The sequence below is a fragment of the Sylvia atricapilla genome, chromosome 18, assembly GCF_009819655.1.
Source record: "Sylvia atricapilla isolate bSylAtr1 chromosome 18, bSylAtr1.pri, whole genome shotgun sequence".
Lineage (NCBI taxonomy): Eukaryota > Metazoa > Chordata > Aves > Passeriformes > Sylviidae > Sylvia > Sylvia atricapilla.
Genome location: NC_089157.1, coordinates 11,804,631 through 11,817,619, shown reverse-complemented (window position 1 = coordinate 11,817,619; position 12,989 = coordinate 11,804,631). Strand labels below are relative to the sequence as shown.

The 12,989-nt window shown below is 50.8% G+C and overlaps 1 non-coding gene across 1 annotated transcript; it reads left to right on the top strand.

Moving 5' to 3' along the window:
• The first annotated feature begins 457 nt into the window (after positions 1-457).
• Positions 458-529, top strand: TRNAT-CGU (transfer RNA threonine (anticodon CGU)). The gene has a single exon. It is a non-coding gene; the product is annotated as a tRNA-Thr (tRNA).
• Positions 530-12,989: the final 12,460 nt, after the last annotated feature.

Sequence of the window (12,989 nt, the reverse complement as noted above, 5' to 3'; positions counted from 1 at the left end):
ACACCGGGAGAAGGAAAGCAAAGCTCCACCGGGGACTCCGCGGTGTGGGAGCAGCGGCGCTCGGGGGCCCCGGGGACACGGCGGGGGTGGCGGCAGCGGGAAAGGCGCTCCGAGGGGCGCGGTGCAGGGACGCGGGGCAGGTGACACCGAGCTCTGCAGGCGGGGCACGGCCCGCCCGCGCTCCCGTTCCCGCGCTCCCGTTCCCGCGCTCCCGTTCCCGCGCTCCCGTTCCCGCGCTCCCGTTCCCGCGCTCCGCCCCGTGCCCGCGGGAGCCCCCGCACGGCGCAGCCGCCCCGCCCCGCTCCATCCCGGCCCGGCCCCGGCGCCCCGGGCCGCCGTCCCGGGCCGTGCTGCCCCGGCCTGTGCCGCGCTGTCCCGGTCCCGCCCGGCCCGGCCCGGCCCGCCCGCGCCGCTCGCCGCCTTCCACTGGCGGCGCACGGGTGCAGCCAGCCCGTCGGGCGCGGTGGCCAAGTGGTAAGGCGTCGGTCTCGTAAACCGAAGATCGCGGGTTCGAACCCCGTCCGTGCCTGCCGAGGCAGCGCGGTGCGCTGGCAGCTTCGCCGCGGGGTGGCCGCGGACGCCGCCTCGTTTGCGGCTTATTTTTGTTGTCAGTGTCGGAGATCCGGCCCCGCAGCCGCGCGAGGAAGCTGCGGATCGCGGGGCAAGTTCCACCGGCCGGGTGTCCCCGGCTCCGGCGTGTCCGTGCGGCAGAACGGGTTGGGAGCCCGCGGGTGATAGCGTGCAGCCCTTGGTGAGCATCCCCCGGAGCCCCGGCCCCGGTGTCTCCCCCAGCACCCCGAATGCAGAAACCCCCTTGCAGAGGACACGTGTCGGCGTTTTGCCTCGGGACCCGTGTCCTGAACTGGGCGAATCACAGCTAAAACAAAGGAGGAGTTTGCGTTGTGATGCTGCAGAGGAAGCGTTGGGTGCGCTCGGGTGTGAGGAATCCTCTTGCTGGTGCTTTCTCTGCAGGTGCTGGGTTTGATGTACTTCTCACAGACAGGCCGAATCCTGGAATAAGCAAGTGTTCAGTGCAGTTAAAATCATACAATTGGTCAGGTTGGGGAAGCCCTGTAAGATCATGGAGCCCAACCATTAACCCAGCGCTGCCGTGTTCACTGCTAAACCACGTCCGCAACTTTTATCCCTTTAAGAGATGGCGATTCCTCCACTTCTGAGGGCAACCTGTTCCAATTTCTGACCACCCTTTCTGTGAGATTGTACCATTTACACTAGAATTTACCCCGATTACTTGGTTCCTGAACTTCCAGTCTGTGCAAAGCATGTAAGCATGCCCTCTTGTAAGGGCATTTCTGCTGCCTCTGTATTACATCACTTTGGTTAGTGCTGCTTTCAGACGGCTTAAAATACGTAAAGAGAAGAGCAATTGTATTGCAAAATCAGCAATATCTGGGCAGAGCAGAGGAGCCTTTTCGAAACAACTTGCTGCTTCCTTTGATGCTTAAGAAAAAGCTGGTTTTGCTGTTTCCTGTGCCACACTTGGCCTGGACCTGACTGGGCAGGAGGCTGTTTGCCTTTCTCAGCAGGGGCTGGAAATGTGTGTGCATGAGGTGTTTGAGGAGGTCTGTACAAAATGGTTGTGCAGGATGTTATTAGCAAGCCACAAAACAAGCCATAGTACGTTTTGATATAAAAACAGGAAATGCAGTTTAGAACTTGTTTAGAAAAATGCAGACACTATTTAACTTGCAAAATAGAGTGCTGTCAATATTCCATCACCTTTGTTAGAGGCTTTTGAGGATGAAAGTTCCAGCTTTGAAACACCCTATTTTGATTTATTTTTCCCTACATCGTTTCACAGTGGAATGCCAAATGTTTCTGCTGGTTCAAAAGCCATCTTGCAGCTTTTGCAGAGATTTTCAGAATTCTGTGGGTTTGTTTCTGCTTGAAACCAGTTGTGAAACTGAGGTTCTCCCTGAAGCAGGTTTCCCATCCTGTAAACTCGAGCAGTTGGGTCCTGCCCAAACGTGTGCCACGAACCCAGGACTGTGAACCAGGTATTTTAATAAAGCTCTGGCATCGCTGTTCTTTGTGGCCGTAACATATCCAGGCAGCTCACCAGTTGCTTAACTTCAACCTCTGCCGAACTGGAATCTTCCCTTCTAGCTCCCGGGTCTGTGAGGCAGGTCCTCCACAGGCTCTGTGCTGAATTCCCAGGGAGAGGCCCACGGGAGAGCCTTGTCCCAGGACTGCTCTTGTGCATCTTCACTTCTGCACCGGCACACCTGGAACAACAAGCAGATCCTTTCTGTTCAGGAACAGGCAGTTCTGTGTGTGCCATGCTGCCCTTGTTGTTGTCTTCAGGGCAGGGATGTGTTGGGCAGGCCAGGTGTTTGCTCACCTCCCAAATTCCTGCCCCCTCTTCTTACTCACTCAGGCAATAAATTTGATTTTGGCTTTAATTAATAGCTAAAGTCCTGAAGTGCCAGCCAATGAACTTTAATCAAGACATTTATGATCTGATCATAGCTGAGTTGGAGATGGGCTTGGTTTGGGGTTTTTTGATAGGTTGAGGAAAGAGTTGTTTATTTTGGACACAAGTCTTTGCTGAAAACATACAAAATTTTAGGTGGCCCTTCTGAGTTGCTTTAAGATCTTTGATTTTTTTTTCCAGGAAATACTGAGCTGCCTCCCTCCTCTATGAAATGAGGAGCTATTAAATGAGGATTAAAATGAGGCCCCTTTTAATTACCTAATAAAAACATATTACAATTAATGTACTTAAAAGATGTATTACTCTGAAAATCTTGGCCACATTTAAATATAGAATTCCCTGACCTCTCTGGCTTGACAAACCAGTTATTCACAATCCAGACATTTTCCTGACTGCTTTAAAGTAAGTGCAAAAATTAATCAATTTCAACAGTATTTCTTGTAAACTTTCAATTTTAGCAGTATTTCTTAGTTATGTATTTTATGTATTTTTGAAAGGCTGACAGAAAATGTTTTTGAAAGGTAAGATGTGAATGGGGGCTAACAATAATGAGGTTTGTTTGGATTATAATAACATTTTCAGCACTTTGCAACTCTCCTGAGTGTCTGTTGCCTCCTTCCTTGTGTCAAACTTCAGCAACCAAAACCCAGCGTGTTGGGAACAGGGCAGGAGCTGTGTCTGGGTCAGAAATAGCAGTGAGGTCATTGGAAAGCCTTGCTCGGACCTTGCTGTGTGGAGCCAGGCAGGGGGATTGTCCCAAAGCCTGGGCAGACCTGCTTCTCCCATGAATAATGTGTTGGATTGGTTTCCCACCTCTCCTGCTTTTTGGGTTGCCCTTCCATGGGATGGCTGGCACCTTAGAAAATAAAAAGGGGAGGAGGGGAAAAGAGGAAAAAAACCCCCAGCCACACAAGCCCTAAAACCTTGACCTTGGAAAGAAAAGGGCTGTGCTGGGTTGTGCAAACAGAGCGTGGTGTGCCAGGGGTGACCAGGCTGAGCCAGCTGGGCCATGAGCTGGGCACAGTTCCCCTGCCGTGGTGGGGGCTGTCCTAGCAGCCCAGACCCCTCTTTGTGAGGTGAACAACAGGACCAGGGCGGGAGGATGCTCCATGGCCTTAGGCCAAAAGCACAACAACATTTCCTGCAGGTTGGACAACTAAAGATACAAAATGTTTTATAAAGCTGCCAGTGCCAGTGAGACCACCCCAAACTGGGCAAGAGGCAGTGAGCTCAGATGAGGCAGGAGAACAGTATTTGCAGCATTGTCCGAGTCCCAAATATACGGCAGAGTAAATTAACCCGTGAGCAAACAAACCTCAAACTGTGGAAATCTTCACATGGCTACAGCAATGTGATTCCCATTTCTATTATGCCTGGAATTTAATGGACTGCTGAAGTTTGACCAAAAGGCATTTCTTGTGTCAAAATGAAAAATTACAGATCAAAAGGGTGACTTTGCAGACAAACATATCGATCTAAAGCCTGGGTGACACAGACTTCCTGGAAGAGAGCCCAGAAGCATGTCTGTGTTTAAAGTCAAATGGCTGTAGCCTTTTACCACTGATGAATAAAAAATGTTTTTGTCTGCATGCCGAAGGCTCCAGCAGAAACAGAAATTACTCGATTTGTTCTGCCAGAGGAGCAGGTACGTGTTTCTGAATAGTAATCCATTGAATGCTGCAGAATTCAATAATTTTAAAAATGGCAGTGAGATAGGAAATAAGAAAAATTTTTCCCCTTGAAAACTCTGGTTTATAGCACTATAGGAAAGGCAGAGTGAGAATCCTTACTCTGTGTACAAGGGGCAGAATTGCTGGTGTCCCCTTCTCCAGAAATGTGAGGGGAGAAGTTGTGAAGTTCCCCTGTGAGGAACCCAGTTGTATTTTTGCGTTGGTACAGGAGTAGCAACTCTTACACAGGTCCCAAGGTTGCTACTGTCATCTGTAATTGCATATTAATGGACAGATCAGGGTGTTCCTACCTGACCAGGATGGGTGGAGGGCCCAGCACAGCAATGCTGCTGCTCCTCTGGGATTCAGGGGTCCCAGTGGGAATGGCAGCTGCAGGATTTTGTGAATGAGCCCAAGGGCACCCAGGAGAGGGAGTGGGAATCCTCACTGCCCAGCTGTTGTAGTGCAGAGCAGTGCTCAGCTTCCTGAGAGAACCTGTGAAACAGATTTTAGACTAAAAAAGTAGTGTTAAATGGCAGCTACTGCTTCTGGGTAGCCCAGAGAATGCCAGCTGACACTCCAGGCAGCGTGTCCCAAATGAGATGCAATTATGCAGGAAAGGAGGAGCAAGAGGGATGGATGTGAGATTACTAATCCCTTTTTGCAGCCTGTTTAACCTCAGCAGCACAGGGCCTGCTGCTCACAGAAGCCCTACTCTTTTCTATGACTCACTCTCAGGTACTTTCTCTTGTTCCTGGCTGTAAACTATAAAAAAAAATTTAAAATACTTTCAGAGCCTAGGCCTGGAAAGTTTGTGTGCAGGGTTCTCCTTATCTGTGTACACTCTCACCTTTACCACTGAATGAAGTTCTCTGCAGTGAGCAAGCTGCTGCAGGATGAAGAGCAGTAACATGAGTATAGCTTTTATTGTGATGATCTTTCTGTAAATTGGAAAAAAATTCTATTTGAGCTGATGAAATGATATGTTTGTAAATGCAGTGCCATGGGAGCAGAGTCAGGTGTTGGATTAATATAGCAATAGGACAAGAGGAAATGGCCTCAAGTTGCACCAGGGAGGGCTTAGATTGGACAGTAGGAAAAATTTCTTCACCGAAAGGATGCCAAGCCTTGGAAAGAGCTGCCCAGGGAAGTGGTTGAGTCACCCTCCCTGAAGGGATTTAAAAGATGTGTTGCTTAGGGACGTGGCTTAGTGGTGGACTTAACAGTGCTGGGTTAATGTTGGACTGAAAGGTCTTCTCCAAGCTAAGCAATTCTCTGAATCTCATGGAGACGAATTGCCTTTGCATTCTGCACATTACAGCTGCACAGGCCTGGAGATTACAGTGACAAAGCCAGGCTCAGAGGCCTCAGGTCAGTGCAAAAGCTTCAGCAGCAAACAGGACAAGAGATAAAGGGCACACACTGAAGCGCAGGAGGTTATATTCAAACATAAGGAAACAGTTTTCCAGGTGAGCAGGACTGATGCTGGAACTGGTTGTGAAGTCTCCATCCTTGGAGAAATTCAAACCCATCCAGACACAGCCCTGGGCAGCCTTCTTTAGGTGACCCTGCTTGAGCAGGGGGTGGGACCAGGAGACCTCCAGAGGTTCAGCCTCAGCTATTCTCGGAAACTCCTTTGCCTCTGAAGTTTTACTGTTTGCTGCGCCTGAAGGACACAGGGCCAGACTGTCCCCTGCACTAAGAGCAGTGGCTGCCTCAGAGGGTGCTCCCTGGGGCTCTGCCTTGCCAGCTCATTGGTGGCACCGGTGCTTCAAACTAGTGCTGAGTTGGTACAATCACCCAAGTTAAAAAGTTTAGATTGTATATGCATTCAAGGCAAGGACAGCCTAATATAGAATGTAATGTTTACTGTCTTTGAAGAAGCTGTAACAAACTTGGATGGGGAGCTTAAGCAAGAGATGGAGCAATCAGCTGGCCTTGCAAGTATGTCAGAGGGTCCTTGGGAGCCTGAATCCTGTCTGTGTTATTGCTGGGCATTGTGACCATCAATTGAACCCAGATGGTTACAAGAGTTTGATGGCGTTGTGCAGTTTGCACTGTCATAGCCTTGCTGGGACTGTGAGGATTATGCATCTGGATCGGGGGAATCCCTGTCACTAATTTCACAGGGATTGTACCCAAGTTCGAACAGAGATTTCATCATAGGAAAAGGAAAGCAGGAGGTGTGTGAGGCTCTATTGGTGTACCTGGGTTTAAAGACTCATTTCATACTTCCAGAGTATAGATAGGAGGACTTATACTGTGAGTAGCATCTTTAATTTTTAGGAAACCATCTTGTACAGTCCTGTGATGACCGTCCCCTCTCAGCAGTCACTGCAATGCCTCAATGCACACTGAGAAATGAGCTCCAAGCCTGAGCCTGGTCTCTTTGAGTCTTGCTTGGGCTGAATTCCTGACTCCTGTCCTTTCATCACTCTGGGCCCAACTGAAAGAGTACTTGTGAGCTACCAAATATAGAATGTGCACAGCCTATTTCACAACTGGAACTTGCAAATGCTGGAGTGGATTTCACGGACTGAAGCCCCCCAGGGAGGGAGCATTACAGTAAATAATGTTAGTGCATTTGTTTAATCCCTGGGGATCGTGGAATGTAGGATTAAAGTGGGCTAAGGGGATTTCCCCATTGACAGCTGCTCCACAGTGCACAAACACAGACACACAATTTATTTTATGTAACTTGTTCAGGCCCAAAGAATTTAAACTGCATATGGTGCTGACCATTATTTCCACATCTGGTTACACATATCTGTCTCCCCCAGTAATTGTCTTTAATAGACACAACTGGGGATGAGGTAGTTGTACTAAGAAGAGACAGAGCTCTGTGTTTGAACAGGAAACCATTATAAACTGAGCTTAATCATAGCTCATTAGTCCTGTGATTTTCTCCTTTCCTCAGTATATGCACACGTGCTTTAAATACGAAGGCCCGATTTTTGGTAGGGCATTCCTCTTGTATTAATGGTTTGCCAGAGGTTCTTTGGAGAGGCAGAGCCTTGGCCAGTGAGCAGAGAACCAGAGCGTGTCTGAACAGTGACAGGAGGCTGCAGCTCACTGGTGTTACATGGGTGCTCCCAGGTGAACCACCAGGTTCTAGTAAAGATCTCAGAGGAGGGAATGCAGTTTTCTATGCATCTTTAATGAACCTGACTGCCTGGTGTTCCTGCACAGGTCATGGGGTCAGGCCAGCTGCTTGCAGTACTTCATATTTGCACATTTCTGAACTTTTAATCACAAACCTGCTATTCCGTTCTGACTAAAAAAAAAAAAAAAAAAAAAGAGAGAGAGAGATCTGATCCTGGTCTCTGGCGTGGATTAATATTTGCAGGTGAAGACCAGGGGATTTCATCCTGTGCCATCAGTGGATTTCAACTATTTCTATCATTACGCCGTGTTTCTATCATTGCACCGAGTTTAACGTCTTTCACAATCCAGTCTCTTTCTCAAGAAGGTCAGATGCCAAAATACCAAGCTGCTGGCTACAAGCTGTCCTTGCTCACGTGCTGCTCAGTGCCACACAAAAGCGTTAAATTAATGGATCTAGTGGCAGAGAAAGGTACTGCATAAGCGCAGGCGGGATTGAAAAAGAGACTCGGGTTACTGCATGTATTCATTCAACTGAAACAAGCCTCGTCCACAGGGTCCACGTCCCTCTCAGCAGCAGGGCAGTCTCCCGCCCACAGAAGATCCCTCCTGACTTCGGAGGTTTCACACCAGGCTTCCACTTTGTGAACACCTTTAAAAAAGCTACTCTACCTGGTTCGTGGCTCTTGTGAAAATGTTTTCTTTTTTTCCAAAGGGGGCTGTTTTCAGAAGTGACATAATCTGTTGTCCTGTAGTTATTGTTCTGGGTTATTGCTGGTCAAATGTTATTAATATATTAGCCTTTTGGCTGCCAAACAGCTTGAAGCAAACTAGTTGTGTTTATTTTTAGAATCGTGTAAGTTGTGATGCTTTACAAGCTTGATATACTTGTGATTACATCTGAGCTCTATGTGGAGCTAATCCTCTTCCCAGCTCCCATCCAGGCAGGGGGTGTACTCCTGCATTCCCTGTACATGGATTCTGCACGCCACGAAGGGCAGCCATCAGGTATTTGTGAGAGGAGACGAAGTCCTAGGACCAGACCTTCTCAGGTACGGAAGCGCCTCCTGCCAAGTGAAGACTTGCCTGAAATATGCCTTATCCTGTTCCTACCACAGGGCTGCCAGGGGCGTCAGTGGAAGTGGGAACGGGCTGCCAGCAGCTGAGCACGTCCCGTGGGATCAGGCTCCCTGCAGAAGAGCTCCTGCTGGGCAAAAATGTTGTGTGAAAGTCTTGCTCTGCTCTCATGAAAAATAAGAGGCGCTTCACATCAGTACTAGTGGGGGCCAGGTCAAGACAAGAGGCAACATGTTTTGAGGCCGCTGAAAATAGCAAATTAAGCAGTTGGTCAGGACATCAGAGAAGCAATGTGCCATCAGCTCAGTTAGGGAGGAACTCCATTTCTTAGCTCATGCTCTTCTTTCCATACTCAAAGGTACATTTTTTGCTGTGAATTTGTTGTGCTCAGAATTGTTTTGTGGTGGTTTGAGCAGCTACATGATAGAGACAGAGCAATAAAAAGTATTAAAAGACAAAGAAAAAATTGGGAGTATGAGGCTGGCAGATGCAATTTGTGTCTTGTAAGAGTAGCAGTCTCTTATTTCCTACAACCTTTTGAGGTCTTGTTCAGCCCAAGTGATTTCTACATCATCTATTCCCTTCACCTGTGAAAAGGTTAGTGTCTTTTACACCTTTTTGGGAAGTCTTAATTTCTACTGTACTCTCTGGGCATCATCTCTGCAGAACCCTTCCAGATGGTCAAGAAATTCTACATTTCTCTACCTTCTGCCAGAATGTCTTATTTTCAAAAGGCCCATAGAGCTCTGTCCCTCTTCCAACCTTTTTGCCCATGGTCCATGATTCACTTTGCATTCTACTATCAGTTTTAAACAACATGTTCCTTGGCTCTACATATTCATCAGGCTTCCAGCCAAGGAACACGTTCTTCTGTGTAGAGGATGGCTTCACAGTGTTGATCGAGAGCAGTTCATGGCAGATCACTTCAAGTTCTCTCTCTGGCACTTTATCCTCACAGGCCAGGTAGAGTCACTTGCCACATCCGTAACGATGCACACACAGGGCTGCGTTGTCTTCAGTATACATACAGGGGAAAAATGTGGTGTAGATGACAGAGAGGTGCATTGGGTGCTGAACCCAAAGATTTAAAAGATGAGGCCTCTGGCTGTTAGCGTTGATTTTTTTCATGCATGAGCACACAATTATATAATGCATGAACACTAAATTACCACATGCATGAAGGCACAATGTCGAGCATGAACACACAACTACTTCATGCATGAGCACAGAAGTCATCCCAAAAGATGCTAAAAACTTTTCAGGTCCTTGTGGCATTTTCTTAAAACACATTTACAGCTGAGTGTATTGTAATGAAACTACACAATCTGTCCGTATGCAGTACAGCTGTGCTTTGTGCCCAGGTTTTCTCGGTCACAGAGGTGTACTCACCCAGCTTTACTGGAGATGTAAATGAAGAGACTTGGCACACATGGAAGGGTAGAGTATGTCCTCTGACATACCTGTGATACCGACAAGGTCCATGCCCACTTCAAGATGTGCAGGGGAAGCCTGGACGCATGGTTAGCAGTGCAGGGAACTGCGCAGGGAGCAGTGTGAGGAGTGCACGGGGAGCGTGTAGGGAAATGTGCGGGGAACAGTGCGGGGAGACGTGCGGGGGACACGCACAGAGCGGCGCAGGGGGAATACGGGGGGATACACAGGGAGCAGTGTAGGGAGATGCCGGCTGCGAGCAGCCTCGGGGCGTGCGGGGCCCGGAGGGTGTCAGGGCCGGGCGGTGCCGGGTGCCGGCGGGGTTTGCCCCCGGGATTTGTCCCCTCGGCTCGGCGGGACCCCCGCCCCGCTCCGCGCACGGCCGGCAGCGGCCGGCAGGGGGCAGGCCGTCCCCTCGGTGCCGCAGCCCGCGGCTGCCCCGGCGGGAGGAGCGCGGCGGAGGGCGGGAGCGGCCGGGGCTGCGCGGGGCGCGGCGGCCGCTCCGCACCGCTCCGCTCCGCACCGCGGGCCCGCCGCCTGTCCCGTGCGGGGCCGGCCGCGCCGCTGGGGCGTCGGAGGGCAGCGGGGTGGGGAGGGCAGCCCGGCAGAGCTGCCGGAGCCGCCGGGCCGGGCTGCGGCGGGAGCTGCCCGGCGCAGGGGTGGGGACTGGCCGCTTCCTTAAACGGCGCGGGAGCGGCGGAGCGAGCCCGCACCGCCCCGGTGCGCCGGACCGCGCTGACCCTCCCGGGACGCGGCCGCAACACGTGGAGCGAACTTTTGAGGGACGCGTGTCTGCGCCGGACGGGAGCCCCGCCGCCCGGGACAGCAACGCTGCACGGAGCAGCTCGTCTCTCTCCGGTTTGATGGCTCTGGGTGCTGGATTTTGGCTTTTTTTTTTTTTTTTTTTTTTTTTTTTTTTTTTTAACTTAATGGGTGTTTTCTGCTGCTTTTGGGTGGTTTTGGTATTTTTCCCCTCTCTCCACTACTTTTCTGGTGCTCTTGTGTCGGGACACTTGAATTTCGCTGGGGCAAACGCCGCGTTTGAAAAGCCGAGAGAAATGTTGCAACGTCCCTTGTGGCAACGCGTTTTATTTATTTATTTATATTTTTCCCTTTTGCAAGGGCAAAGAGGAAGGGTAGGAAAAAATTCACCGTGGTCAATACCGGCTTAAATACCCATCTGCGAGCCCCTGGCCTGCGGGAGGCAGGAGAGGGGAGCGCGGCCGCCGCCGCCGCTCCCCGCTCGGCTGTAGCTCAGCCCGAGCCCTTCCCGTGCGGATTCCCGAGGATCTGCAGCTCTGGGCGGGGAGGCGGCCGCGGGGCCCCGCCAGCCCCTTTCCCGTGCCCCCCCTACTCAGAGCAGGTAACGGAGGGGCTCGGGATTTTCTGTCCGTTTGGTGGTTTCGCTCCCGCGTCTCTCCGCGCGAAGTTCCCGCAGGAGCGGGGCCGGCGGTGCCGAGTCACGATGGGCGTCGGGGCCCGGCCCGAGGTGCGGAGCTGGCTCCGGGACCGGGACGGCTCTCAACTTCGGGGAGGGGGCAGATCGCTGCCTCCCCCGGCCGGGGGATCGATCCCGCTCCGGCGGCGTCCCCGATGGCCCCGGGGCGGGGGCTCTGCGCTGGCGGTGGGCACCGGCCAGAAAAAGGGGTTCAGTTAAAGATAGCGTGAGCAGTGGTCGCCTGCGCCTGATGGGCGAGCTGAGGGCTGGGTCTTTGCGGGCGAGATGAGAGGTTCATGTCTTCAACTGGCCTACAAAGTCCCAGTTCTCGGCTCCCGGGACCTGCCGGGCGCGCAGCGGGCGAGGACGGAGCGCGTTGGCGCCGCTGGCGCTGCCCGGGGCCGCTCGGACGGGACGGGGACACGGGACACGGGACACGGGACGCGGGGCCCGGGCGGGTCGGGTCGGGTCGGGGGCACGGCGGGCGGTGCTCGGGCGGCCCAGGGGGACCGCGGCTTGGCCGGCGGGTGCCGCGGGCGGAGGACGGAGCTGGTTCTCCGCGAGCCGTAAGTGCATTTTGTATCCTTCTGCTTCGGAAAGGGCCTTAAACGTGCGCGTCCTACCGGTGCTGGCGGCCGTCCCCGCGGCTTCGCGGCGGCCCGGACCGGCTGTGCCCGGCCCTGCCTTGGCGTGGAGCGAGCGCTGCGTTTCGCTCCCGCAGGACCATGTGCATCCTTCCCTCCGCTTTCACTTTCAAAAAACACATCTGTTTTCTTTTTTTTTTTTTTTTTTTTTTTCTTTTTTTTTTTTTTTTTTTCTCTCTTTCTTTAAATAAATCTAGTCCCATCAATACGGAGTGGCCAGGCTCCCGGGAATTCTCTTACTCACCTAAGCGTTTTTACCACCCAGCATTCCGGAGTTCCTTATTATTTGTAGGATTTCGATTCGTCACACTGCACGTCTGCAGACACTGGTTTGTGCTCCTTCTTTGGGCACGGTGTATATACAACTCCGGCTGTGTATATTACTCTTGGCTTGTATAGCGTCGTATTTATAACTTTTGTGCCCTTCTGCATTATGTTACTTTTAAGTTATTTTTATATTATATTTTAAGTTCTTAGAATTATTTTGAGAGTCCTCATAATTTTTTGATTTATGTAGAGATGCTTTTACTTCTCTCTTGTAAAAAGGCAATGATATTGACCTCCGGTAAAGAAAAAGGCCAAGTGGCAACAGTATTCTCATGGCTAAGGTCTATAACAGCAAATGGAAAATTAAAATCTTCCTGTGTGGTTTTTTTGAGCCACTTAGAATTTAATTTTCTCTCTGATGTAGCATTCCAGGCGCCTATATTCTGTATGTGTGTACACAGACTCACACAACTTTTATGCTTTGTTCCCACGAATTTTTTACAAACAAGTTTGGTTTTCAGCACAATTCTCTGTAGCCATTGTCATGAAAAATAACAATGTTATTTCTTTCACAATCGGGAGAAATTTACAAATGCTGTTACAGACCTCTGCGTATTTTTTTCTCCTTTAGCCCTTTATATCCAAACGCTTCTGTGCAGCACACTAACGTGTATTAATAGACATACAGACCTTGGCAGATCAGAATTATCTCCTGTGTGTCCCTCAGGTGCTTCTTTTGACTTGGGGGACAGTGGATGCAGTCGGTCTTACTTGGGCCTGCCCTCTTCATGAACCTATTCTGGTTGGGAGCTTTCTTTGAAACCAAAATTTCAAGGAAAACTTTTTGCACGTTTCTTTTCTCTATATGCCTGTTCTTCCAAAGAACTCGGTCTAGTGGCCACAAA